Raw genomic sequence first — 26670 nt, 5'->3', positions numbered from 1 at the left:
CGGATTCTACCGTGCCAAAGGCAGGCATTCAATCTGTGGGAGTTCGTCCCAGCCAAACACTAGACGCTTCAGAGGCTCTACGGCATGAAGCACAAAGACGCGTGGAAGGCATTGTTCAAGGCCTTCGAAGTTCCTCCTCCCACATACGAGGACCGTGGGCTCCACGCCGCGCGGCCTCCTGGCCAGGTGAGTTTTCAGGCCACCACCAGATTCGGTTCTTCCTAATATAATCATGGGGGAGACTTAAGTAATTGTGCATATTTGTTCAGGATTACGTGGAGACAGCGGAGCAGATTAACTATCCGACTCCACTGCCGGAAAGCCCAGCTGATGCTCTCCTGGCGGAGATGCTGGTCCCGACACCCTACAAGGTGCCGTAGAAGAAGGCCGATAAGAAGGCCCCGGGAATCTGAAAGGGTCTCCGGCGTAAAGTTGTGCCGAAAGCCTCGTCCGAAGATGATGAGGCACACTCCTCCCCCGAAGGGGAGGAAGAGGAAGAAGAAGAAGGGTCCACCCCACTAGGAGAGGGTGAGGGGCCCGAGAAGGCAGTCCAGGGGGGCGGGAAAGGCCCTCAGTGCAAGGCCATCATACCCACGTCGTATGATGACGACGAGACAAATTCCTCCCGTGGAGGCGGGGGGAAGCAAGAATAAACTCTACCTCCCTGCACTGGGGAGGAGAAAAAGAGGAAAGCCGCCCTAGAGGGGGAGGCTGGGACGTCCAAGAAGGGAAAGGTGTCCCTTCCGGACTACTCCGCCACGGCCGCTCACAGCGAGGAGGGGTGGCTGCCCAGGGGGAAGCCCCTGGCGCGATCGTAAGTATCCGCACTCTATCATGACTTTACATCATAGTTTTTGTTTTTATAATGCCAATCATATACGCAGTCCAGCCAGGGTTCATCCCGAGGTATCTTCCTCGACCGGGTCCCTGAGTGATTCAGAGATGAACTCGCTCACGACAGCCACTACTCCTCAGCCCTCGGATGACATGAACGTGTTGTCCCGAAGGTCCCAGAGCGGGGGGAGGTGACTCTGGAGACGCCCCAGGGCGGGATTCCAGATGTCGTACACGCGGGGTTCAAGATCCCCGCGAATCATGCTGACGAGAGTCGCAGCAAGCCGGACTCTCATCCGGATACTGTGCCGGAGCCTTCAATGGCTACGGATACGGGCAGGCGGCCCTTCGCTAGGGAGAGCGAGCTGTCCGTGACGATGAATTCCGTCACGCCGGAGGCGTCGGATAGTCTGTTGGAAGCGCTTCGCGGCGCTTCCATGGATGACGAGCACCGTACTCTCATGGGTGCGGTGACTCAGAAGGTTCTATCCGCCAAGAGCGGACTGAGCGAAGCATGTACCAGCCTCCTGACGGGCTTTGAGGTAAGTAATAAAAATGTGTGAAATTACCACCCGATAGGTAGTAGCCCCTGATACTCTGTTTGGTGTTTGGAAGGAAAAGCCAAACGGAGGGTCAATTATAATCCGCAGGAGTCTAATAATAAATGTGCATGTGAATGAGCAAGCTGTAATGCTTGTTGCTGCTGCCCGCACAGCCGAGGTCGCCGAACTAAAGCGGGACCTGGAGCAGGCGCAGGGAGAGCTCGGCCTCACGAAGAGGCAGCTCGAAGGGAACAAAGGTGAGTGATTCCCCGCTCTTATGTATTAAAGGATAGATAAAATTGATTAGTCTAACAACGAAGCATCATGACTGTGTAACAGGGGCCACCGCCGAAGTGGCATCCCTGAAACAAGCGTTGTCCGAGGCCGAAGACAAGGCGGCCTTGGAATGTGAGGAGCGTGAAAAGCAAAGTGCCAGAGTGGGCGAGGTACATCAAGAGCTCCGGGACCTCGGCAAGAAGTTCGAGTCCATGGAGCATGATCTGAAGATGAAAGAGGCCGAGCTTGCGAAGGCCCTTGTGAGTATGAAGGACGCCAAGGCCGAAGCTGAGAAGGCACAGCAGGAAATCCAGGAGGACAAAAAGATAGTGGCGAGTAAGAAATTTTTTATGCAGAGCAAACATGTGGAGGAGGCGTTTCTTTTACTTACCCGAATTTGGAGCTCTCCAGGGGCATTCGCAGATCTTCCATGCAGCGTGTCAGACGCTACGGAGTTCTACCGTGCCCAGGAGGGGAGCTCAACGGAGAATCTGTTCTAGTCCTAGTATGCTGGGGCCGAACACCAAATGCCTCTGAGTGACCAACTGAAGCAGCTGGTCGAACTCCACAGGGCGGCCGAAGTGGCTATGAAAGATTTCATAGTCCAGATGTGGCCTGGTGAGCCCCTGCCCACTAGCTACTTCGGCCTGATCATGCGGATGCTGAATGCCTGTCCGCGGCTTGAAGTGATCAAGCAATCCGTCTGCATTGAGGGTGCCCGCCGGGCCTTTGCCCGTGCGAAGGTGCATTGGGGCAAGCTGGATGCAGAGAAGCTAGTGAAGGACGGGCTGCCGGAGGGCAAGGCGCATCGTTATCCCGAGAAGTACTATGATGGCGTTATGAAGGGCGCTTGTCTCGTGGCCGATGAGTGTACCAAGGACAAGATCTTTGACTAAATGTACCTCTGCCACTATTGTAATTTAAAGACAAAGTTACTTGTGCTATGTAGCACTGTTAGATTTAAAATATTACCTTCTGTGCGGCTGTTTATAAAATTTTGAAAGTAGGCCAGTCGTCGGCTTTCGCCCCCACGTAACTAGTACCGGGGTGTTCTTGGAAAAACCCGGATACTCTTTATCCAAATTTTTGGTTCCTTGAGGAGGTTTTCGGCGCAGCGAACAAGGCAATCGGACTATACAACTTTATAACTTTCACTGAGCCATAGAAGTCTATAATTTTAAATTTCGGCGAAGCCCCTAGAATTCGGAGGGCCGAATTGGGGCGCTATATACGCCTAAATCAGACAAGGCCGATTCATCGCCTAAAGCGGAAAAAATCTTTAAGGATTTTAAGACCTCTCGAACAGCGACCAGCTCTCGCCGCATCATGCCGCTCAGTTTTCGGCTTTCTCTACTGAGGTGCTTGTCCGGAAGAATTGGGACACAATCGCAGTAGTTCTCCCTGCGCTACCTTAGCCAATATAACGGAACATAAGGTACCAAAACAAGGGAGCCGGCCTAACCCAACTGTGGACCCAAGACATGATTCGAAGCTGATGCATATAGTGCTATAAGTTCGGGGTGCCGCACTGTTTAAAGTGTTCGGACTTTATTTGCCGTAGTACGGGGCGCCATAAGAAGCCCCTGGCAAACGGACCGTACCAAGGTGTACGGATGCAATATCAAAGAAACATTTGTAAGAAAAAAATGCTCAAATAAGAATAATAAGCTGACGCTGTATATGATCTCCCATTGATGAATAATACGTTTAAGCATATGTTTACAATGAATGCATTAAGCGGAGATAAATAGGACTATTTGAGATGTCCTATCCAGGGGCAGGCCGCATACAGATAGATAAAATAGGTATAACGATCGTAAATAGATTCCACCTGGGTATTTCCTTCTGGGCGCGAAGCCTGTTGCATCCTAGGTTTTCTCCCCTGTATAAGTCCGACGATCCAGCTCTTCTAAAAGGGCTGCCCTAAAGCAATTTTCTGAAAAATGAAAAGGGAGATTTATGAAGGTGTGCTGCGGTGATACCGCACTGTTGACTCAGTCATTACTGTGCCTCCGCCTGTGCCCATGGTACTTTGAGTGTGTAATTGTGTGCGCATGGCACGAATGCTGCTTTGATGGGGCTTGAGCGGAGGCCGGACTGCTAGCCGCGCTCTAGGCATGCCTGGTGATCCTGTTGCCGGGTGCTTCGGACTTGCTTGACGGTGCTCGAAGTTGTTGTCACCGGGTTGGTTTGTCGGAGGAGGCCGCATTGTACATCCGCCGTGAGGGCTGCAGTATGCTCTTCTGTTCGGAGAGAGCGGTCCATGTTTCCGTTGATAGTGATGACCCCGCGCGTTCCTGGCATCTTGAGCTTGAAGTATGCGTAATGTGGTACCGCATTGAATCTAGCGAATGCGGTTCGTCCCAGCAGTGCGTGATGACCACTGCGGAAGGGGACGATATCGAAGATTAACTCTTTGCTTCGGAGGTTATCCGGAGATCCGAAGACCACTTCCAATGTTATAGAGCCCGTACAATGGGCCTCTACCCCAGGAATTACACCTTTAAAGGTGGTTTTGGTGGGCTTGATCCTTGAAGGGTCAATGCCCATTTTGCGAACTGTGTCATTATAAAGCAGGTTCAGGCTGCTGCCGCCGTCCATAAGGACTCGCATGAGGTGAAATCCGTCGATGATTGGGTCTAAGACCAATGCGGCTGAGCCGCCGTGACGGATGCTAGTAGGGTGATCCCTACGATCAAAGGTGATCGGACAAGCCGACCATGGGTTGAATTTGGGGGCGACTGCCTCCATCGCATAGACGTCCCGTAGTGCCCGCTTCCGTTCCCACTTGGGGATGTGTGTGGCATAGATCATATTGACCGTTTCACCTGGGGGGGGGGGGATTTCTTCTATCCCCCCATGTTCGGACGCCGGGGCTCCTCGTCATCAGCGCTGTGTAGCCCCTTGGCCTTGTTTTCGACATTTATTTTACCGGCCTGTTTGAACACCCACCAGTCTCTATTGGTGTCATTGGCTGGCTTGTCTGGGGTGCCATGAATTTGGCACGAGCGTTCCAGTATGCGGTCCAGACTGGACGGTCCTTGATTGTTTCTTTTGAACGGCTTCTTCCGCTGACCGGATTTGGATCCACTGAATCTGGCGTTGACTGTCGTGTCTTCGGTGTTGTCGCCGTTGTTCAGTCGCTTATGTCTGTTGCGTCGTGGCTTGCCGTTGTTGTCGCGGACATCCGAAGTGCCGGAATGTGGCGTGTTGCTGCTGCGAGCCAACCAGCTGTCCTCGCCCGTGCAAAAGCGGGTCATTAGTGTTGTGATAGCTGCCATGGACTTGGGTTTTTCCTGGCCGAGGTGTCAAGCAAGCAACGAGTCACAGATATTATGCTTAAAACCCGCCAGGGCTTCGGCGTCCGGACAATCGACTATTTGGTTCTTTCTAGTTAGGAACCCAGTCCAGAATTTCCTGGCTGACTCTCCGGCTGTTGAGTAATGTGTCTAAGGTCATCAGCGTACGGTGGTCGCACATATGTGCCCTGGAAGTTGTCGAGGAATGCGTCTTCCAGGTTTTCCCAACTGCCAATGGAATTTGCTGGCAGGCTGTTTAGCCAGTGCTGGGCTGGTCCTTTGAGCTTAAGGGGAAGATACTTGATGGTGTGTAGATCGTCTCAGCGGGCCATGTGGATGTGGAGAAGGAAATCTTCAATCCATACTGCGGGGTCTGTTGTGCCATCATATGATTCGATGTTTATGGGTTTGAACCCTTCTGGGAATTCATGATCCATCACTTCATCAGTGAAGCAGAGGGGGTGTGCGGCGCCTCTGTGCTGAGCTATGTGGCTACGCAGTTCGAATTGGTCTGGGTTGCTGTGTTCGGACCGGCCGGACTTGTTGATGATGTATCCGGCGTGACGGTCATCCTCGCGCACTGGGGCGCGCCCCCGCGTTCCGTAGATCGATCTTGGCTATCCTGCTTTGTTTTCCAGAATATCTTGCAGGTCTTGCCTGTTACCCCAGGTCGTAGTGTATTGGCATGGGGTTGCGGGCCGGTATTCGGGCTGATATCCCGTTTTATCCCGGCCACGGGGTGGCCGGTCAGCCGTTTGGCGCTCGCGTCCGTATTCCTTGGCTGCCAAGACTTCAGTCCATCTATCTATGAGCAGGTCTTGATCAGCCTGGAGTTGTTGTTGCTTCTTCTTTAGGCTCCTCGCAGTGGAAATAAGCCGGCACTTGAAGCGCTCCTACTCCACGGGATCCTCAGGCACGCCGAACTTGTCGTCGTCGAGGCTAATCTCGTCTTCGGAGGGGGCATATAGTTGTCCTCCTCCGGGTATCCATCAGTCGCCTGTTCATCTGGGCTGACCTGCTCATCCTCCTGTTCGGCCTGCTCGAAGGCGGGCTGGTCAGGGTTGTATTCCTCTTTGGCACCATCCGGATTGCTTTCCTCTTCGGGGCCGGTATTGCTGTGGCGGGGCTTGGAGCTGCGCCAACGACGCCAATGCTTTGCTTTTCTCCCTGAGGGGTTATCCTCCATTGCCTCGTTGCCATTGGTTTCCTTCGGAGTGTCCACCATGTATATATTGTATGAGGAGGTGGCCGTCCACCGCCCTGTGAGCGGTGGCTCCTGTAATTCACATGCATCGTCGTCCATACCGTCGATGTCTTCGGAGTCGAAGTCAAGAACGTTGGTTAAATCATCGACCGTGGCAATGAAGTGGGTGGTGGGTGGGCAGCGAATTCTTTTGTCGCCTGCTTCACACTCAAGCCGGACGTAGTTTGGCCCAGAGCCTCCTGACAAAGAGAGAGACTTTAATGAGTTCAGCATGTCGCCAAAGGGCGAGTGCTGGAAGATGTCCGCAGCGGTAAACTCCATTACCGGAGCCCAGCCTGGCTCGACTCGCTCGAGGGTATGCGGACCGGAACCAACAACCGGATACGAGTCCGGGGGCCCGGGGTTACAGGCTTCCACAAGGGTGAGACCTGTATTCGGCTCCACCGCCGATGAGTGTGCGGCCTGCGGGGCGGGGTCCACCCCTCCGTCCTTAGGCAACGCAACCTGCTTCGGATTTAGATTTGGGGCTACTGCAGGGGTGATATCCCGAGCATCGTCCGAGAGCAGGTCTAAGTCGTGCCCATCATAACTGTTCGGTGCTCCTGGTGCAGGCCCAAATCCGTCAAAGATCAAGTCTCCGCGAATATCCGCCGTGTAGTTCAAGTTTCCAAACCTGACCTGGTGGCCAGGGGCGTAGCTATTGATCTGCTCCAGATGGCCAAGCGAATTGGCCCGCAATGTGAAGCCGCCGAACACGAAGATCTAACCGGGAAGAAAAGTCTCCCCCTGGACCGTGTTGTTGACGATTGAAGGCGCCATCAAGCCCTGCAGCGATGACACAGAGGAACTCTCAATGAAAGCACCAATGTCGGTGTCAAAACCTACGGATCTCGGGTAGGGGGTCCCGATCTATGCGTCTTAGGCTGATGGTAACAGGAAGCGAGGGACACAATGTTTACCCAGGTTCGGGCCCTCTCGATGGAGGTAAAACCCTACTTCCTGCTTGATTTATATTGAAGATATGAGTAGTACAAGAGTAGATCTACCACGAGATCATAGAGGCTAAACCCTAAGAGCTAGCCTATGATGGTATGATTGTAATTGTGATCGGGCTTCTAAGGACCAACCTCTCCGGTTTATATAGACATCGGAGAGGGCTATGGTTTACATGGAGTCGGTTACAAGGAAGGAAACACAATATCCGGATCTCCAAGCTTGCCTTCCATGCAAAGGAGAGTCCCATCCGAACACGGGCCGAAGTCTTGAGTCTTGTATATTCACGCTTCAATAGTCCGGACGATGTATACAGTCCGGCTGTCCGGATACCCCCTAATCCAGGACTCCCTTAGTTACCCACACCTTTATTGATGAGAATCCCGTGATAAGGGGAACATGATCTCTGCTTCGACAAGACGTGCCAATAAACCCGCCCCCCAATACATGCAGTAGCAGACTGGGAAAAACGGTTCGTAATGACCGGGCCGCGGCATAATGTCACACTATGAAAGGTTGTCAGCAAATTAGATTTGTGGAATAATGAGCTCTCTAGGGTGGTATGTGGAAATTGTTTTGCAGAGCCGGACACGATCCTCAAGTTCAAGATCTTTTATGGAGTATTCGGAGAAGGAACCCGCCTTGGAATGCCGAAGACAATCTACGCGCTGGACTCACTGTCATTGAAGCCTGGTTCAGGGGCTACTGAGGGAATCCTGGATTAGGGGGTCCTCGGACAGCCGGACTATATACTTTGGCCGAACTATTGGACTATGAAGATACAAGATTGAAGACTTTGTCCCGTGTACGGGTGGGTCTCTCCTTTGCATGGAAGGCAAGCTTGGCAATTCAGATATGTAGATCTCCTTCTCTGTAACTGACTTTGTGTAACCCTAGCCCCTCCGGTGTCTATATAAACCGGAGGGTTTAGTCCGTAGGACAAGAACAATCATAATAATAGGCTAGCTTCTAGGGTTTAGCCTCTACGATCTCGTGGTAGATCAACTCTTGTAATACTCATATCATCAAGATCAATCGAGCAGGAAGTAGGGTATTACCTCCATCGAGAGGGCCCGAACCTAGGTAAACATTGTGTCCCCCGCCTCCTATTACCATTATCCTTAGACGCACAATTCGGGACACCCTACCCGAGATCCGCCGGTTTTGACACCAATAACTGGTGCTCCGACCGGGGTGATGCCCCCCTTCCGTTCCGCACTCTAGTTTGGTGCATGACACGTTGACCCAGATGCTAGCTCTCCCACATGTCGGCGAAGTAGTACGTAGTAATAAGGAGAAAAGAATGTGCGGTATATACTACTAGTACTACTCAAGTCGGAGGAGTGTGAACCACGGCAGCCTAGTGAACCAGCAGTGCGAACAACGGTAGCCCAATGAACCAGCAGTAGAAAATAATGAGGTGATATGGCCGTAAAAACAATGTGCTATGGTCCAGACTGTAGCATGTACAGTACTACTCCTCTTTGTTTGGATCCCTGAGTTAGAGCTAGTTTGGGTTGAAATAGCCTCAAATTATCGAAATAGGAGGGGTTAGTTTGAGCTAGTTTGCTCTAACCCAGCTAAAAAACTAGCCCGGTGGAGAGGTTCTAATTGGGTTAGTTATCCTCGGGCCCACTAAAAGAGAACTAAAACAATCTCCCATGTCCACACCAGATCGCTCCCTTCCCCTCCCCCCTCAGACAACTCCTCTATGTTCCCCATAGGGCCGCCCGCCCAAGCGCCGCTCTACCGCTCGCCCTCTCTCTCTCCTCCGGCCGCCCTCTCCTTCCAGCCTCTGCCGCCGTACTCCTGCCGCCCTCTCCCTCTGGCCTTCGAAGATCGCCCTGCTCCCCCTTCACCGGTCGTTTTTCTCCCTCTGTCATGCGCGTCAACGGCGCATCTACCAAGGAGGTCGCGAGAGGGGTGAGTTTGTTCGTTCCTTCTCTGTCTCACAGCCATATCATTTATCTTGATCGCTCTAGCGCTAATTCTGATTTGGAAAAGTAGATTCTGATCAAACTTGGTTTAGATTTGTGGTGCACGCATGGAATTGTTTGATGCTGCTTGAGGAGGTAATAAATCTTTCTCGAGGCCCAAAGATTCAGTTCACCTTTCTAGGTATTTCAGTTTCAGGCTTGCATTATTTCTAGAGGCCCAAAGATTCAGTTCACCTTTCTAGGTATTTTAGTTTCAGGCTTGCATTATTTCTAGAGTCCCAAATATTAAGTTCCCAGTCGGCGGCAAGCGACCCTACTACCCATGCCGGTGTCGACCTCAACTCCCAAGCGCCAGCGTCGGAGGGGTTCCCAAGGCTTGGGCTCTATAGAACCTTCCTCCAGAGTGACGATGACGAGCTCCTCCCTTGGTGCGTGAGGGGCTCCGGGCTCCCTCCTATCGTGAATGGCTTCCGTGATGAGTTAGTTCATGCTTTGTTTCATGGAGTGTTTTTTTTGTGAAGCTTGATTGACGACTTGTATGTTTAAGTGGGATATCTCATTTGTATGGACAAAGTAAAATTTATCATGTTTTGCATGCTTGTAAAGATGGTTCATTTATGTCAATTGTGAGTGGGTGGAGGCCACACAAGAGCCGACCACACCAAATCCGGCAGGAAATAGGGTCCAAAGTAGTCAAATGGTTGAGAAAGAGCATTTCTTGCCAATCTAACCCTGCCATCCATACACCTCTTTGGTTTTAGAGTTAGTTCGGGGTTAGAATCTAACTCTAACCTCTAACTGAGTTAGAGTTCTCCTCGTCTTGGTTCATCGCCATCATACTTTCCCCATTCCTGTGTTTTCAGTATCCTGCGAATCAAAGAGGCCCTTTTTTGCGGGAAAAAACAAAGAGGCCCTTAGACTGGTTTAGGTCCGGTCAGTTTTTTATAAACGTGTTATGTCCAAAATTTAATGAACGTGCTTCGGTTTCTATGAAAATAATCCGGTTTCATGTAGTAATTCATTTATTTATTTATTCTTCTATGGGGGGTTTGCATGTAATTTGTGAGGTCTCAAATGTAAAGTACCCCGACATATGCTCCGAGTCGTGCATGCACTACGACCCAGATGCTCTATGTCCCACATGTCGGCGAAAGGGAGCACATGGAAATAGCCTAGGAGTACATATAGGAGGATAAATGCGTGAAAAAATATGTACTGTGAAGCGTAGCAGCAGTTCGAAAAGGAGACCTAAAGTGATGACAGCTATAGGTCGCACGCACCCAACTAGTCGTACTAGATATACGACTATTTTTTCCCTCAAAAAAAGAGGTATGAGTGCTTAGTACTCCTATTCTATCAAAATGAGTCCCATTTGACAACAGCGTCCGTGCTACAGCTAGCTCTCCTCCCTCGTTTCTCTCTTCTAGTAATTCCAAACTCAGCCAATGCCCGGTGGGTGGGGTTGGTTTACTCAACTGTGGCCCCACCTCACAGTGAAAACGATATGACTGGAATAAAAATGCCATATACTCCCTCCGTTCCTAAATATAAGCCTTTTTAGATACTATTTCAAATGGAATACAACATACAAATGTATGTAGACATAGTTTAGAGTGTAGATTCACTCATTTTGCTCCGTATGTAGTACTCACTTGCTAGAATCTTTAGAAAGACTTATATTTGGGAACGGGGGGAGTAATATACTAATAAAACATTAAGGCCACAAGGCGATGCAGTTCTGGTTACAGGAGGCAAGAAGAAGACATGCATCCATCGACCATGTGCACCTCCTCAATTCAGGGCACCAGCCCACCAAACGGCGCTTAAGTAGCAGCGGCTTTCATGGCCAGGTCGACGTGCTTCTGAACAATGGCGTCCAAAGATTCTAGCCGCTGCAAGAAGGCCAACGTCTTTCTGTCCTCTCTTGCCTTGTAGTGGCCTATGTAGATGATTTCCTCGTAGACGTGGATGTGCAGGTCGATGGTTTCTTGCATGGAAAGGCGCTACGCGGCGAGCGCGGCCACGAGGTGCACATTCTTTGTTGCAACCTCCGGCACCTGCAGGGCCACCAGGGCTTGAAATAGTTCGTCACCATGGAGGCCGATGAGGGTGGCAGGCAATGAGGAGCCTGGGCGCACGGGCTAGAGTAGTACGGCAAGGTCTTCCGTGCACTTCTTGACGGCGGTGAACTTGATGATGGAGTTGACCATCATGCCGTCCATGCGAGAGGTGAAGCCTGCATTGGCGAGGGCTACGATGTCGGCGGTCGCCAGCACCGTCTAGAAACATTGCACGGTGCGGGGCCGCAGGCCAGCGCCTTGGATGATTTGGCATAGCTGACTGCCGCTCGCGTCCATTGCCTCCATAGGTGCTTGTGGCTTCTGGACACTTGGTCCTGGATTGGAGTGAGTAGTGTTGCGCAATTACTTAGGAGTAGATGGACTGGAGTGGTGGGGCGCCTTTCTATGAGAGTCCAAACTCTGTTGCATTCTCATCGAGCTGGCTCTATTCTGCTTCTCCAATTAATTCCCTCTGCATGTAATTGAGATGCATCATTGACCGTTCAATGTCTCGGGAACCGCTACCCTCTCCCTCCTTGGCATTCAAGACCTATGGAGGCGACTGCCACTCGCGTCTATCACGTGTCAGGAGACGTTCTCGTCGACGACGAGGTGCCTATGGTGACTTCGTAAATTTCAAGATGATAGTGCCGGCTCAGTCTTTCGGAGGTGCTCATAGGGGCAGGGTGTGCGTGTGTGCGTTCATAGGGGTGAGTGTATGCGCGTGTATATGAGCGCTTGCGTCTGTACTATTTCAAAAAATGTAAATGCGTGTCAAAAAGAGACTAGTCAGTATACTCAAAGTTATGCACCTCGGAGAGGAAAACGAGAGAACTACGTATTAACTTATGGTACTGATTCACTCATTTTGCTCCATATGTCCTCCGTCTCGGTGTAGTCTAGTCACTTGTTGAAATCTCTAGAAAGGCAAATACTTCTTCCTGGTTTACAGGGCTATACTAGCAAGTACGTACTACAATAGTGGGCTCACATAGCAATTTTGTCTCATGCAAGAGCCTGGCTATATGCGTGCTCCATTGTTCGCAACGGCCACGTTCAGGTTGCGCTCGGCTCTTTGCCTCTTCAAGAAGATGAACAATGATGTTAGTACTATTGCTTCTATAGTATCGAATCCACTATTGCATGTTCGTCCACCGCGAGCGGGAGGGATAGCTTGTTGTAGTACTATAAGCAAAAGACTGTCCTCTTTTGCGAGCAACCGCGTGCATGGGCAAGGGAGAAGGCGTGTAGTAGTAAAATCAAGCTTCTCATCGTTGTACGGGTTAATGCGACACATCATAGCACTGGCCCCACATGCTTGCCTCTAAACTTGGCTGAAAGACCCACAGTGTACAATATATTTGCTGCAACCTCTAACATTTACCCACCACAAATTAAAATATATATTCCTGTCTTGACCAGATGAGTGTGCAAACTACAATCACCAGGATGACAGGTAGGGCCGGAAGACTATATTAATTAAAAAAACTTCGAGACAGCCACATAGCATGGAGCCGACCCCATAGATTTTAAGCTTACAGGCACGGTACACGTTATCCTAGACTACTCTACACATGAAACTGTCACGCGAGCGTCCGGGTTGCGCTTGGCTCTTCGCCTCTTCGGGAAGTCAAACAATGATGGAGTACTATTGCACTGGAGGAGTACTATAGTATGATGATGCCCATCTGACATCAATTAAACTATTGCATGTCCGCCGCGTGCGGGAGGGAGAGCATGTAGCGAAAGCTTCTCCTAGTCTTGCCAGCCACCACACTCATGGGCGAGGGAGGGACGCTCCTGCCTTAGCGTGTATGACAGGTGGGCACAATAGGTGGGTGGCCAACCTGTCATACAGCCAAAGGCAGGTGCAGTTAAGTCCGCGAGGGAGAGGATAATCAAACTTGTCGTTGTTGTACAAGTTGATGCGACACATCAAAGCACTGCACTCGATATATTTCAATAATTTGCGTTTACCGATGCATTAATTACAATGCATGCATGCATGCCGTGACTCTCCGTTGATTTAATGCACCTTAAAGTTGTATAAGTATGTTACGGTAAAGCTTTGTAATGCCCTGGCCCTAAAGCGGGAGATGGTTGTGCACAAGGAGGGCGAGATCATGCAGACGGAACAGGACCCGACGATGGAGCTCTCTATGGTCTCGATGGACCTCACCTTGCTCCAATGCCCCTTGTACCTCCGCCCCTTGACGCCTCCAGTGTATGAGGTTCGAATACACCTCGTCCGTTCGGCTGATTGAGCAAGGTGCAGATTTCTTGATTGATGTGTTGTTCGATTGATTTCTGCATTGCAAGGGAGGGCACCTGGCCTGCGCAGACTGCCACATCCAGCGCCCAAGGAACCAGCAGCAGTGCCATAAGTGCGAGCGCGATGATGGCTTCGACGTGCGGAACACGATGGTGGACACCGTCCTTTCATCGGTGAGGGTGGAGTGCCCACACGAAGGCTGTGGGCTCTACGTCACTTACCACAAGCTCGCCGATCACCAGAGCGTGCATCCGCTCGCGCCCTACAAATGCCCCGTGCCCATCTGCGGCTATGAAGGCCCGCCCCCGGTGCTCTACCACGACATCAGCACCACGCATCCCATGCCCGTGCACAGGATCCAGTACGGCAAGGTGCTCCAGCTACAAGTTCCACTGTCAGAGCCACAACTCTTGCTGTTCGCGGAGAAGGATGGCCGCGCGTTTTTGTTGGTCAGCGGCATGCTCGACATCGGCGCGCCTATCACCGTGTCGGTCATCTACATCAGAGTGGGGGCATCCCCACTACCGCACTACGTGGCCAAGCTATGGGCGAACGGCCCTCCGGGGGAACCCAAAGGCACGACCGACGCTGTCAAGGTGAAAATGGAGGTGACAAGCAGTAAGGGTCCCGGCGGCGTCGGCGTGCAGGAGCTAACCTTCTTCACAGTTTCGCCCAAGCTGTTGGCCGGGGCTAAGCTAGTGTCCCTCCACATTCAGATTGACAAGCTCATGTCCTAAATGTTTCTACAGTGCCATCTGTTTATCTTAGTAATATGCTAATATAGGGATTAGCTTGGTCTACTTTAGCTGAAGAAATGGTGGGTTTTGGTGGTGATGCAGCAATTAATTCGACATCAGATCAATAATTTCCAACATTCGAACAAATATTTTGTGTATGTTCGATATAAAGTTCCTTTGGGTAAGAAGTACTACTTGTCATCAAAATGGATAAAAGGAGATGTATGTAGACGTATTTTTGTTCTAGATACGTCCCTTTTTATCCATTTTGACGACAAGTACTCCCTCCGTTCCACAATACATGCCTTCCATTTGTCAACATATAGATGTATCTAGACATGTTTTTGTATATAGGTACATCCATTTGTGGACAAATGGAAGTCAAGTAGTATTTTGGAACAGAGGGAGTATATGCTTGCTTGTTCACGAAGTGTTTCATACTTGTGCGAGTTAACGCGACACATCAAAGTAGTACTACTACTAGTAGTACTCCCTCCGACACTAATTTCTTTGCACATAAGTCGAGGCGCAGATACCAAGCAGGGCCTGGTTGTGTTCGACAACTCACCGGACTGCGCACCAGGCAGACGAAGCTCGTGTCGTGTTGGTGCCATGTCCGGCCTGCACATTAACCAAAACCTTGCGCCTCCAGCTTAGCCTCCTCATTTTAAACTTCTCAATCTCAAGGCCAAGGAGCAACGTGAATCCTATGATAGAGCCAATCGGAGGGTTGAGAACACTACAATTCATAGCTACAGATGCGTGTGTGACTCCCAGATGCAGTGGTCGGGGGTCATCATCCTCCTTTTCGAGAAAAACATATGCGTGTGTGAGAGAGGATGAGTGCGTGCGTGCACCTCTTCTCTTCCTGTATAGCATACTAAACTCAGAGTACAAGTGTATGTGGGTGGGATCGACCTAGGTAGCTAGAGATGGTGCGTGCAAGAAGTCCCGAGAGATAGGTTTAATGCGTCTGGAAAAAAGACTAGTCTATAGCTCGCCACGCAGTTATTCCTGTCGAACGCCACAATAACCGTAAGATATGTATCTAACGGTGCCAGTTATTGCACGTACACAGCTGTAGAAAAAGAACTACCATGGCATATGCTACACCACGACCGAGAACACGTGCCCACATTACGCCATTTGGGAATAGTGCCGCACTTCGAAACTAGAACCGTCAATAAATTTTGAGCTTGCGTCTCGTCACATTCCAAATTACTACTACTACCATGCTATATTTAATTGGAAACTTGTTCACACCGATCACAACCTAAATGGTTTCCCACTTAGGAGCGTATTAGTACTCGGTTATAAATACCACTATGCCAAGATGACTGCACATTCCTCCTCAACTCCTTGTCCACAAAAACAAACAAGTCATTCAGCATCCTTCCCTTGCATCTACCATGGCCAGCGTGAGTTCTGGGTCGAGAGATTACCACCAGGGAGAGGCGAGCATGGAAGCGGAAGCACGACAGTTGTCCTGCCTCACCGCGAAAGCAGCCGACATGTCCCACCTCACGGAAGTAGCAGCGCAAAGGTCCTGCCGCGCCGCCGAAGCAGCACAGAGGTCCCGCTGCACCGTCGATCTAGCAGACTGGTCCGGCCGCGCAGCGGAAGCAGCAGAGATGTCCCGTCATGCCATGAATGCAGCAGAGATGTCCCACCTGGGAAAATATCTCACGGGCAGGCGATGACTCTTACAGGCGCATGCATGCGATCATCCATATCCAGATGGATTAGATCTCCGGCTGGGCGAGGTTGCAGGACAACATGAAAGCCTCATTTGAACAGGCTACCGGCGTCATCCGGCAACTAAGGTAGGGCAATGAGAGGCTCTAGGTCGATCGCGACCTGCTGAGGGCGAAGATCGTCCGAAGTGCAGACCAACAGGAGGAGACCAGTGCCTTGTTGCAGAGGACCGACGTCATCGTCAAGAAACTTATGGACGAGAATGACATGCTCCGCATCGAGCGCCAAAGGCTGGTGGAGGAATCCGTGGATGCTCTCAAGCAGCATCTTGAGGGCACGAAAGAGATCATCATCGCTCGCCACGGAGACCAGTTTCGCGGCCTGCAGCAACGCTTCAGGAAAGTATAGATCAGCGAGCCAAATCATTGTCTTCCTTCTTCTTTTGCCCTTGTGTATTTCGGGCGTAGCCGCATGTGGCTTTATAATTATCTTCCTAGTTATGTAAGCCAATTATTATCCACTGTCGTCGTCCTTATATATTCATCAGTCTTGCTATAAGTCGTAGTAGATGCTATATAGGTCTGTCGGATCTTACATCAAGATCCGTGCTTTCCGATTTTCTTTTTCTCTCTTAAATCTCAGTCGAGTGAGACATAGCCACGCCATTAAACAGAGGCTTAGTTTCAAAGAAACAGAGGCTGGGGCGCCATTAATGGAGACCTTGGGAGTAAGGTGGACTGCAGATGGATGTCAGAGCGCTCTCCTCCCAATAAGCACGCGCAGGGGTCTGATCGCACGCCTCCGTACTCAAATAGCTACCCTACACGGCACCTCCTAGCTAATGAAAAAAGGGATGCGTGGTGGCACATAAATGGTAAATAGAACACCCACGCTTTCAATAATACTCGTGTTTCTGATTGTAACGTGACAGCACTTGTTCCAAAATGACTTCGTTGATTGTTAATGTTTGCGCCTTCGCAAATCGGACTGCAAAATTACCACAGCATGTTGGTGCCATGTCATGGCACCAAGCCAAGTTTCATTATTTTCATGCGTGTTTTGGATTTATAAGAATTAAAAAACTAAGTTTATCAATGTTTCCAGCCCAACCACGACGTCCAGAATTTTGAATTTCATTCCCATTTCTTGCATGGAACCTAGAAATTTACCCGAGGACACAGATGTGATTTTTCAACCAACTTTGGTGCATTGGAGCATGTGCTTGTATTTCAAATTTGAATTATGCACATAAAGGTGACACGTTCCTTCTCAGAATCACGAGCCTTCTTGAGAGAAGCTTCGGTTTGCAAGAAGCTTATACCAAAATTTGTTCCTACTCGGCCAACTTTTTTACCACAGCATGGTACTACCATGACATGACACCATGCCAAGTTTCATGATTTTCAGACGTGTTTTGGATTTACAAGAATTTTAAAACCAAGTTTCTCAATGTTCTCGGTCGAAGCACGATGCCCAGATGTTTGAATTTTATTCCCATTTCTTGCATGGGACCTAGAAATTCACCCGAGGACACAGATGTGATTTTTCAACCAACTTTGGTGCACGGGAGCATGTGCTTGTAGTTCAAATTTGAATTATGCACATTAAATGACCAGAAACTCAATTAATGTATAAAAAACAACAAATGAACCCAAAATAATTCCAAAATTTAACAAGGCACTCATGTAGTTCTATGTTGCCTTTGTGAAGAAACTCAAGGGGGGGCAGCGTATATCGTTCCGCACTCAAAGGTGGCATGTTCCCTCTTAGAACCACGAGCTATCTTGAGAGAAGCTTCGGTTTGCAAGGAGCTTATGGGGTTGTTTGGATGGCAGCCCCAAGCTGCCCTTCCAAAATTTTGGTCGTTTACCATAGGTTGGGCCAGTGTTTGGATCGCAGCAAAGTTTTTGGCTCACAGCCAACTTTTTGGCCAGCCGTTGTGATTCTGCACTAGCGTGTGGGCGAATTCCCGGCGGCTATTTCCTTCGTCAAAATTTTGGCATGCCGTCGTTTTGGTCGGGCTGGTGTGGGCATAATCCAAAGAGCCCCTATACCAAAACTTGTTCCAAATCGGCCCAATTTTTTACCATGACATGACACCATGCCAACTTTCATGATTTCAGGCGAGTTTTGGATTTATATGAATTGGAAATCCAAGTTTCTCGATGTTCTCGGCCGAGTCACGACGCCCAAATGTTTGAATTTCATTCTCATTTCTTCCATGGGACCTAGAAATTCTACAAGGACACACATGTGATTTTTCAACCAACTTTGGTGCACCGGAGCATGTGCCTGCAGTTCAAATTTGGATTATGCACATTAAAAGTCCAAAAACTCAATTAATGTATAAAAAGGCCAAATGAACCCAAAATAATTCCAAAATTTAACAAGGCACTTGTCAGGACCCCGATCCTAAGTCACATCGATCTAGCATGTAACACCTCATATCACTTTGCGGCCTCACGCACGGTATTCCCACGGGTGTCGCCTTACCATTCCCGGGACCGTTTGCGCCTTTTGGCACACGTATATGATAGTGTCGCTAGCATCCATATGACAGAGAACCCGGGCTGACATGGCTAGTCGTGAACCCAAAGTGGCACTAACTTACAGGGACAGGCATACATGACCCAGCATCGAACGTGTCGGTCATCAGCGAGTGAATCCGGGCTGTAGCAACTGGGCTAGCAGGACTCCGGTAAACCGGGCTGTAGCAGGCTAACAGGACTCCGGTACACACCGCGTGACATTTCCCCGAAGGGACAGACACAGGAACGAAGAAGGATACATGCCGGCCAGCCTAAGTCTTCCGAAGCAGTAGCAAGCTACCAGGGCTCAGTGGAAGCACTAGGAGACATTTCCCGGTAAGAGAGGCTACTAAGGATAAACAACTAGATAGTCAGATCCCACACATAGCAATACACATTACACGTACGCATAACATGCAAGTATGTGTTGTACAACATGGCATCACAGCATAACTCAACAACTCATATAGCTAAGGCTCAAAGAGCCATCATAGCATTTATTGCAAACAGGGGTCACACGGCCCATCATACAGAGCATACAAGCAACAAGCGGAAGAATTACATGTCTGAGTACAGACATCTACAAATGAAAAAGGCTAAAGAGCCTGACTATCTACAACATCCGATCAAGATCGTAGCTGAGGTACAAGCTACTCGTCGAAGTCCACGAGAACACTAGTAAGACCGAAGTCTCCACTGCAAAAACATAAATAAAGCAACATGAGTACAAAGGTACTCAGCAAGACTTACATCAGATCCTATCATACATGCATTTGTATCAAGAGGGTAATGTGGGGTTTAGTTGCAGCAAGCCAGCTTTGACTCTGTGGCGATCCTGTTCTACGACTACCAAAAACTCTTGAGGTGATATGGCGCACACGAGTCCACTAATCACCACACAATACACTACTATGGATTCATCCCCATCTCCCTACGAGAAGGCCATCCATAGCACTCACACTTGTCTTGAGCATTTTATAGTATCCACTTCAAGTTGTCTATGTACCATGTAAGCATCCAAGAAGTCCATAACCGCGGACCCGGCTATTCGAATAGATCATGTTAACCCTGCAGGGGTGTACTTCTTCACACACGCTCTCGCCACTTACCGCCATGTACACGTCATGTATCTCGGCAACCTTCAAGAGGAAGCCTGGCGAGGGTGTCGGCCACGACCTGACTAACCACACAAGACTCTAATCCAGGTTTATCGCCTATTCGGGTTCCATCCGCAAGGAGATCCAGCCGGGGTGTCGCTCATGGCCCCAAACGATGTGAGCAGGGTTCCCAAGCCCACCATCCGGGTGCCACTTGGTACACTGTGCCACTTGTGCCTAGTCTGTCCCAAGCCCACCCTGCCGGGTGCCACTCGGTAGAAAAATAGCACTACCTACAAACACCAGAAACTAGTTGCGACTCCTGGACAGAGACCAAGTTGGTTAATAAGTCGAGAGAGTCAATTAAGGATCCCAATGTGTGGTAGTATCGAGTCATTGGACAACATACATAGAACTCAGTGCCTAAGGACGGTTCCAGTGAGACAACCCACCATGTACTCCTACATGGCCTCTCACCGCTACCTTTACCAAATCGTGTTCACACACTTCACTCTCAGCATTAGAACATATCATAACACTCCAACTCATTCCCAATAAATCAGACCTGACACAACTCTAAGCAATAGCAGGCATAGCATGGTAGGAACACAACATGGCTCAATCAACTCCTACACATGCTAGTGGGTTTCAACTATTTACTGTGGCAATGACAGGTCATGCAGAGGAATGGGTTCAACTACCGCAGCACAAAGTAGCAGATGAATCGTTGTTGTCCTAATGCAATAACTGAGAGAAGGAGCGAGAGAGTAGGATTTTATCGGAATGAACAAGGGGGTTTGCTTGCCTGGTGGATCAACGAGGGAGGCACTATTTCATAGACAGGTACTCTGGAACGGTCTCCGGAGCAAGACCTATCGAGAAGGAAGGGTGCCAACAATCAATACACAAGCATATGCAACAATATGATGCATGAACATGGTATGAAGATGTGATGTTGTTTGAGCTAATGCAACTAGTATTCATTTGGTTTGAAGTCCATTTGAACCAAAGGTTCAAATGCATCTCCAAAATAAGCTCTTTATATAAGGCATTTTAGTGTTTCACTTATACAGTAGGTATAAGTTGGTTTGTCATGCATGAAACTAGTACAAATGGATAGATTGCATTTTTCTGATAATTTTTCATATATAATTTATTTCAATCTGAGCTACGGTTGAATTGATATGAATTTTTGAAGTTTTGAACATTTTCTGGAATTTCCTGATTTATTTTATTTCCAGAAAATGTATTATTGAGCCAGCATGATGTCAGCGCGACATCAGTAGGTCAACCGGGGCTGACCAGGGTCAAACCTGATGTGTGGGGTCCACACATCAGTGTCATAGTTAGTTAACAGGGGGTTAATTCTAATATAACTTAGATTAGTGGCGCTGGGGCCCACTGTGAGTGTCTCAAGGTTAACTAAGTGGTGATTAGCTTAAGCTAATCACTTGGCAGGTCGGGCCCACACGTCAGGCCGGCGAGGTCGTCGGCGGCGACCTCAGGACGCGGCGGCGTCCGCGTTACAGGCCACGGGGGCGGCGACTAAGGGCACCGGGGCGTAGCCCGGGCTCGTCCGCATCCAGGGGAGCAGACGGGAAGCCGCGGGGGCGCCGGAGCTCGCCGGAGCAGAGCTCGCGGTGGCGGCCGGAGTTCGGCTCAAGCGGGCGCGTGGCTACAGCGCACGGGGAGGCAGGAGAGGAGGGGGAACCGACGCAGGAGAGCTCACAGGGGACCGGAAGAGACGACGACGAGCTCGGGGGAGGTGCTGACGGCGGCGAGCGGCGACGGAGATCCATGGCGGCTGGAGGTGATGAAGGCGACGGCGACGGCTCCACGGGGCGCTCCGGCTTGTGTGGCTCGGCGGAGAGCTTCAGAGCGAGGAGGCGGAGCTCCTGCGCGTGTCGGAGAGGCGAGGGGGAGGCGGTGGCTACGGCAACGGCATGCGGCGGCGATGGCAGCGTTCGGGCACGGTGGGGAAACAGCGAGGGAGAGAACAGGGGGAGAGTGAGAGCGGTCAGGGCGGCGCGTGGCGTCACGCGGGGCATCCAGACGACGAGGGGGAGAAGCAGGAGGTGGCGGGGAGATGTGGCCCCAGGCGGACACGTGGCCGCGCGCGCCGGCGCGTGCCCCTGTCCTCCTGCCGCGAGGAAGGGGACGACTGGCGTCGGCCAGCAGGCTGGGCCGGCCTGCTGGGCCGCTGGGCCAGGCCACACAGTGCCAGGCCGCGGGTAAGTCCAGGTAGGGTTTTCCTCTTTTATTTCTTTTTCTATTTTTCTGACATTTGTTTTGATTTAATTAAAATACTAAATCATTTTATTACCTTATGCCAATTTTTGCAGGAGCTAACTATATTATTCCAGAGCTCCTCAGCAAATGGCATAATTTTTGGACATATATTATATATATGACATATATATATCCAATGCAAATAATTATCAGATTAATCCAAATGGCCAAAATAAATATCCATGAGCTCCTAAAATATTTGTTTGAATTTTACCTCTGACCAATATTTTCAGAGAGCAACATGAACATTTTCTTGGACCTTTTTGGAGCAATTTTTATTTGGGTCATTTTCAGAGATGATCCTGAGGGTTTCACAAATCCTCATTTCAGAATTAAATGAAATTTAAACATGATGCACAAATTACTAGCTAGCCGCGAGCATACCAGACTGGGGATGTGACAACTCGCCCCCACTTGAAAAAATCTCGTCCCGAGATTCAGGGGTCGACGAAAAGAAAGTGGGGTACTCCAGTCGAAGATGATCTTCTCGCTCCCAAGTAGCTTCTCTCTCGGAATGATGAGACCACTGAACCTTGAGAAACTTGATGTTCTGACGTCGAGTAACACGCTCTGCTTGATCAAGAATGCGAACCGGGTACTCTCGCTATGTGAGGTTATCTTGGAGATCAAGCGTTTCGTGGTCGACTCCGCGGATGGGATCCGAGAAGCAACGCCTGAGTTGAGAGACGTGGAAGACATCATGCACTCTGGAAATATGTGGGGGTAGTTCCAACTGGTAGGCAACCTCTCCTCGTTTAGCAAGAATGCGAAAAGGACCAATTTAACGAGGAGCCAACTTGCCCTTGATACCGAAGCGATGGGTACCCTTCAAAGGAGTGACCCGAAGGTAAGCTTTGTCGCCAATTTCATAGGTCATATCCCTATGATGATGATCATACTGGCTCTTCTGACGAGACTGGGCTGTTTTCAAATTCTCACAAATGATGCGAACTTGCTCTTCTGCCTCCTGGATCATGTCCGGTCCAAAGAATTGTCTTTCACCGGTTTCTGACCAGTTCAAAGGTGTTCGACATCTTCGTCCATAGAGAACCTCAAAAGGAGCTTTCTTGAGACTGATTGATAGCTATTGTTATAAGCAAACTCGGCAAGAGGAAGACATTTCTCCCAATCCATACCGAATGAGATAACGCAAGCTCTACGTATGTCTTCGAGAATTTGATTGACCCTTTCCACCTGACCACTTGATTGAGGGTGGAAAGCGGTACTGAAGGAAAGATGGGTTCCCATGGCAGTTTGGAAACTCTCCCAAAAATGAGAAGTGAAAAGACTACCATGGTCTGAATTGATCTCTAGTGGAACACCATGGAGTGACACTATTCGAGAAATGTATAAGTCAGCGAGCTGACTAGCAGTGATACTCTCTCAAACAGGAAGGAAGTGAGCCACTTTGGAAAGACGATCAATGACTACGAAAATAGCGTTATTCCCTTTCTTGCTCCTGGGAAAGCCGGTGATGAAATCCATACCAACTTTATCCCATTTCCACTCAGGAATAGCTAAAGGCTGAAGGGTGCCAGCAGGTCTTTGATGCTCTGCCTTAACACGACGACAAACGTCACAGTTAGCAATAAACTGAGCGATTTCTCTCTTCATCCTAGTCCACCAGAACCTCTGGCGTAGGTCCTGATACATCTTAGTACTACCGGGATGAATCGTGAGAGGAGATTCATGCGCCTCCTTAAGAATCAATTGTCGAAGATGTTGCTTCTTGGGGACCACCAGGCGGTTCCCAAAGAAAACAACACCTCGGTCATCAACAGAGAAACTACCAGCAGCTCCCTTCTTAACATTATCCTTGATTCGAGAAATACCCGTATCATATTGCTGGCTAGTTATGATCTGATCCTGAAGAGTAGGTTTCGCCACCAAGGTAGAAAGGAATCCGTGAGGAGCAATGCGAAGATTAAGCTTACAGAATTCCTCATGGAGAAGTGGTTGACCCTGCTGCAACATGAGATTGTTGCAATAGGATTTACGACTTAGCGCATCAGCCATGACATTGGCTTTGCCTGGAGTGTAGGTAATCCCTAGATCATAATCTGAGATCACTTCAAACCAACGTCTTTGCCTAAGTTTCAAATCCGGTTGGGTGAAGATATACTTGAGACTCTGGTGATCGGTGTAGATCTCGCAACGTTTACCAAGGAGGTAATGTCGCCAGGTCTTGAGTGCATAGACTACGGCTGCAAGCTCTAGATCATGTGTAGGATAATTCTCCTCATGTGGATGCAACTGTCGAGATGCATAGGCAATCACATGACGATCCTGCATAAGAATGCAACCTAGTCCCTGTCGTGAGGCGTCACAATAGATAACAAAGTCCTTTGTGAAATCCGGTGGCACAAGTATGGGAGCAGAAGTCAGGCGTCTTTTCAGTTCCTGAAAACTGTACTCACACTGTGGGGACCACTCAAACTTTTTATCTTTCTTGAGAAGTTCCGTGAGGGGTTTGGCTACTTTGGAGAAGTTTTCAACAAAGCGGCGACAATAGCTGGCTAGACCAAGGAAACTCCTAACTTGTTTAACGGTTTCAGGTGGAGTCCAATCAAGAACGGCCTTAACTCTCTCGGGATTGACAGCAATGCCCTTACCAGAGATTACGTGGCCTAGGTAGGTCACTTCTGGCAACCAAAATTCACACTTGGAGAACTTGGCATAAAGGCGGTGCTCTCTGAGTTTTTCTAACACAAGTCTAAGATGTTCGGCATGCTCTTCCTCATTCTTCGAGTAAATAAGAATATCATTGAGGTAAACCACGACAAATTTATCTAAGTACTCCATGAAAATCGAGTTCATCAAGCGGGAGAAGGTGGTTGGGGCATTGGTTAGACCAAAGGACATGACGGTGTACTCGTACTGGCCATAACGAGTGAAAAAAGCCGTCTTAGGAATCTCCCCATTTCTGATCTTGATTTGGTGGTAGCCTAACCTCAAATCCATCTTGGAGAAGACTGAGGATCCAGTGAGCTGATCATACAGGTTGTTGATCCTGGGGAGCGGATATTTGTTCTTTATCGTGACCAAATTAACGGGACGATAATCTACAACCATCCGGTCCGTACCATCCTTCTTCTTGACGAAGAGGATGGGGCAAGCCCAAGTAGAAGAACTAGGACGGATGAAACCCTTTTGCAAGGACTCATCAAGTTGTTTCTTAAGCTCAGCTAGTTCTAAGGGTGCCATTTTGTAAGGTCTCCTAGAGATTGGAGTAGTTCCTGGGATAAGATCTATGACGAACTCTACATCTCTGTCAGGTGGAACACCTGGCAGTTCCTCTGGAAAGACATCCGGAAAGTCACGGACTACCGGGATATCTTCAAGGACTGGAAGAGGGCTGGCATTAAGAGAATAGAGATGACGCTTTGCAACTCTAGTGGAGATAGTGACTATCTTGCCAGATGGGTGTGTAAGCTGAACAGACCTAGTGTAACAATCAATCTTGGCATAATGAGCTTTCATCCAGTCCATACCCAAGATGATGTTAATATCTGTAGACTTGAGGGCTATAAGTGATGCAAGGAATACAAGTCTGTCAACAAGGATCTCGTTACCATGTCTTACGCTAGAGGTTTGCCATTTGGATCCAGGAGTTTGAATGACTAGTGGAGTGGGCATATCACAAAATGACAGGTTGTGCAAGTTAGCATAGCTTTCAGAAATGAAGGAGTGAGATGCTCCAGTATCGAACAGAACCGATGCTGGATGACAATTGACAAGGAGTGTACCAAGAACGACATCCGGATCATCATGAGCGTCTTTAGCTGAGACGTGATGCACACGTCCACGTTCAGTGGGGGCTGGCTTGGCACTGATCGTCTTGCTTGATGGCTTAACACAACCAACAGTCTTCTCGGGCTGGGGTGGAGCATAACTAGTCTGCGAGCAGTCACGTGCATAGTGTCCTGGCTTCCCGCATGTGAAGCAAGTCCCTGAGGTTGGACGTGGACCCGCACTGACAAGCGGTCTACCAGTAGGCCTGGGTGGAACATATGACTGAGCTGGGGGAGGCACCACATGCGATGTCCTCGGTGCATATCCAGAAGGAAGAGCGGAGTTTGGAACCCAAATCCGGCGCTTCTGAGAACTGGGGCCGGAGGAAGATCCCAAATCACAGGTGTGCTTACGAGACTCCTCATAAGTGAGCTGAGCTGTCTCTGCATTAATGGCCTTGTTCACAAGAGCTTGGAATGTATCACAATGATGCAGGTGGAGATCACGACGCAACTCGGGGTTGAGAGCCTTCCGAAACCTAGCCTGCTTCTTGGCGTCCGTGGACACTTCTTCTCTGGCATAGCGGGCGAGGTTCTCAAACTCTCTACTGTAAGCATCAACAGCCATGTTGCTCTGGGTGAAACTACAGAACTCTTCTCTCTTGCGATCGATGAGGGCTTCAGGAATGTGATGCTCGTGAAAAGCCTCAGTGAGATCTCTCCAGGTAGGAATCTGGCCAGCTGGAAGCATAGTCTCATAGTTCTGCCACCAAAGACTAGCAGGACCTTCCAGGTGGTATGTGGCATAGGTGACCTTGTCATCTTCAGCTACGTTCGCGGAACGCAGCTTATGGGTGATGCTACGGAGCTAGTCATCTGCATCGAGTGGCTCGATGGAATGATGAAAGGTAGGTGGGTGCAAGCGAATGAAGTAATGAATGGTCGCAGACTTATTGGACTGATGTGCGGTGTTCTCCTCGATACGTGCCAACAAGTGGTTAGACTCACGCTTGTTCCTCTCCATCTCTAGCATGAACTCTATCAACGAAGGCGGGTCGGGAGGATCCTCGTCCCTACCATCTCCGTGGTTCTGGCTACGAACAATAGAACTTTGCTTAACTGATGACATCCTGAGAAACGAAACCAAGGACGGAATCAGCATCATCTATAGGCTAT

The sequence above is a fragment of the Triticum dicoccoides genome, chromosome 6B (genome assembly GCF_002162155.2).
Source record: "Triticum dicoccoides isolate Atlit2015 ecotype Zavitan chromosome 6B, WEW_v2.0, whole genome shotgun sequence".
NCBI lineage: Eukaryota > Viridiplantae > Streptophyta > Magnoliopsida > Poales > Poaceae > Triticum > Triticum dicoccoides.
Note: the sequence above shows the minus strand (reverse complement) of the source record.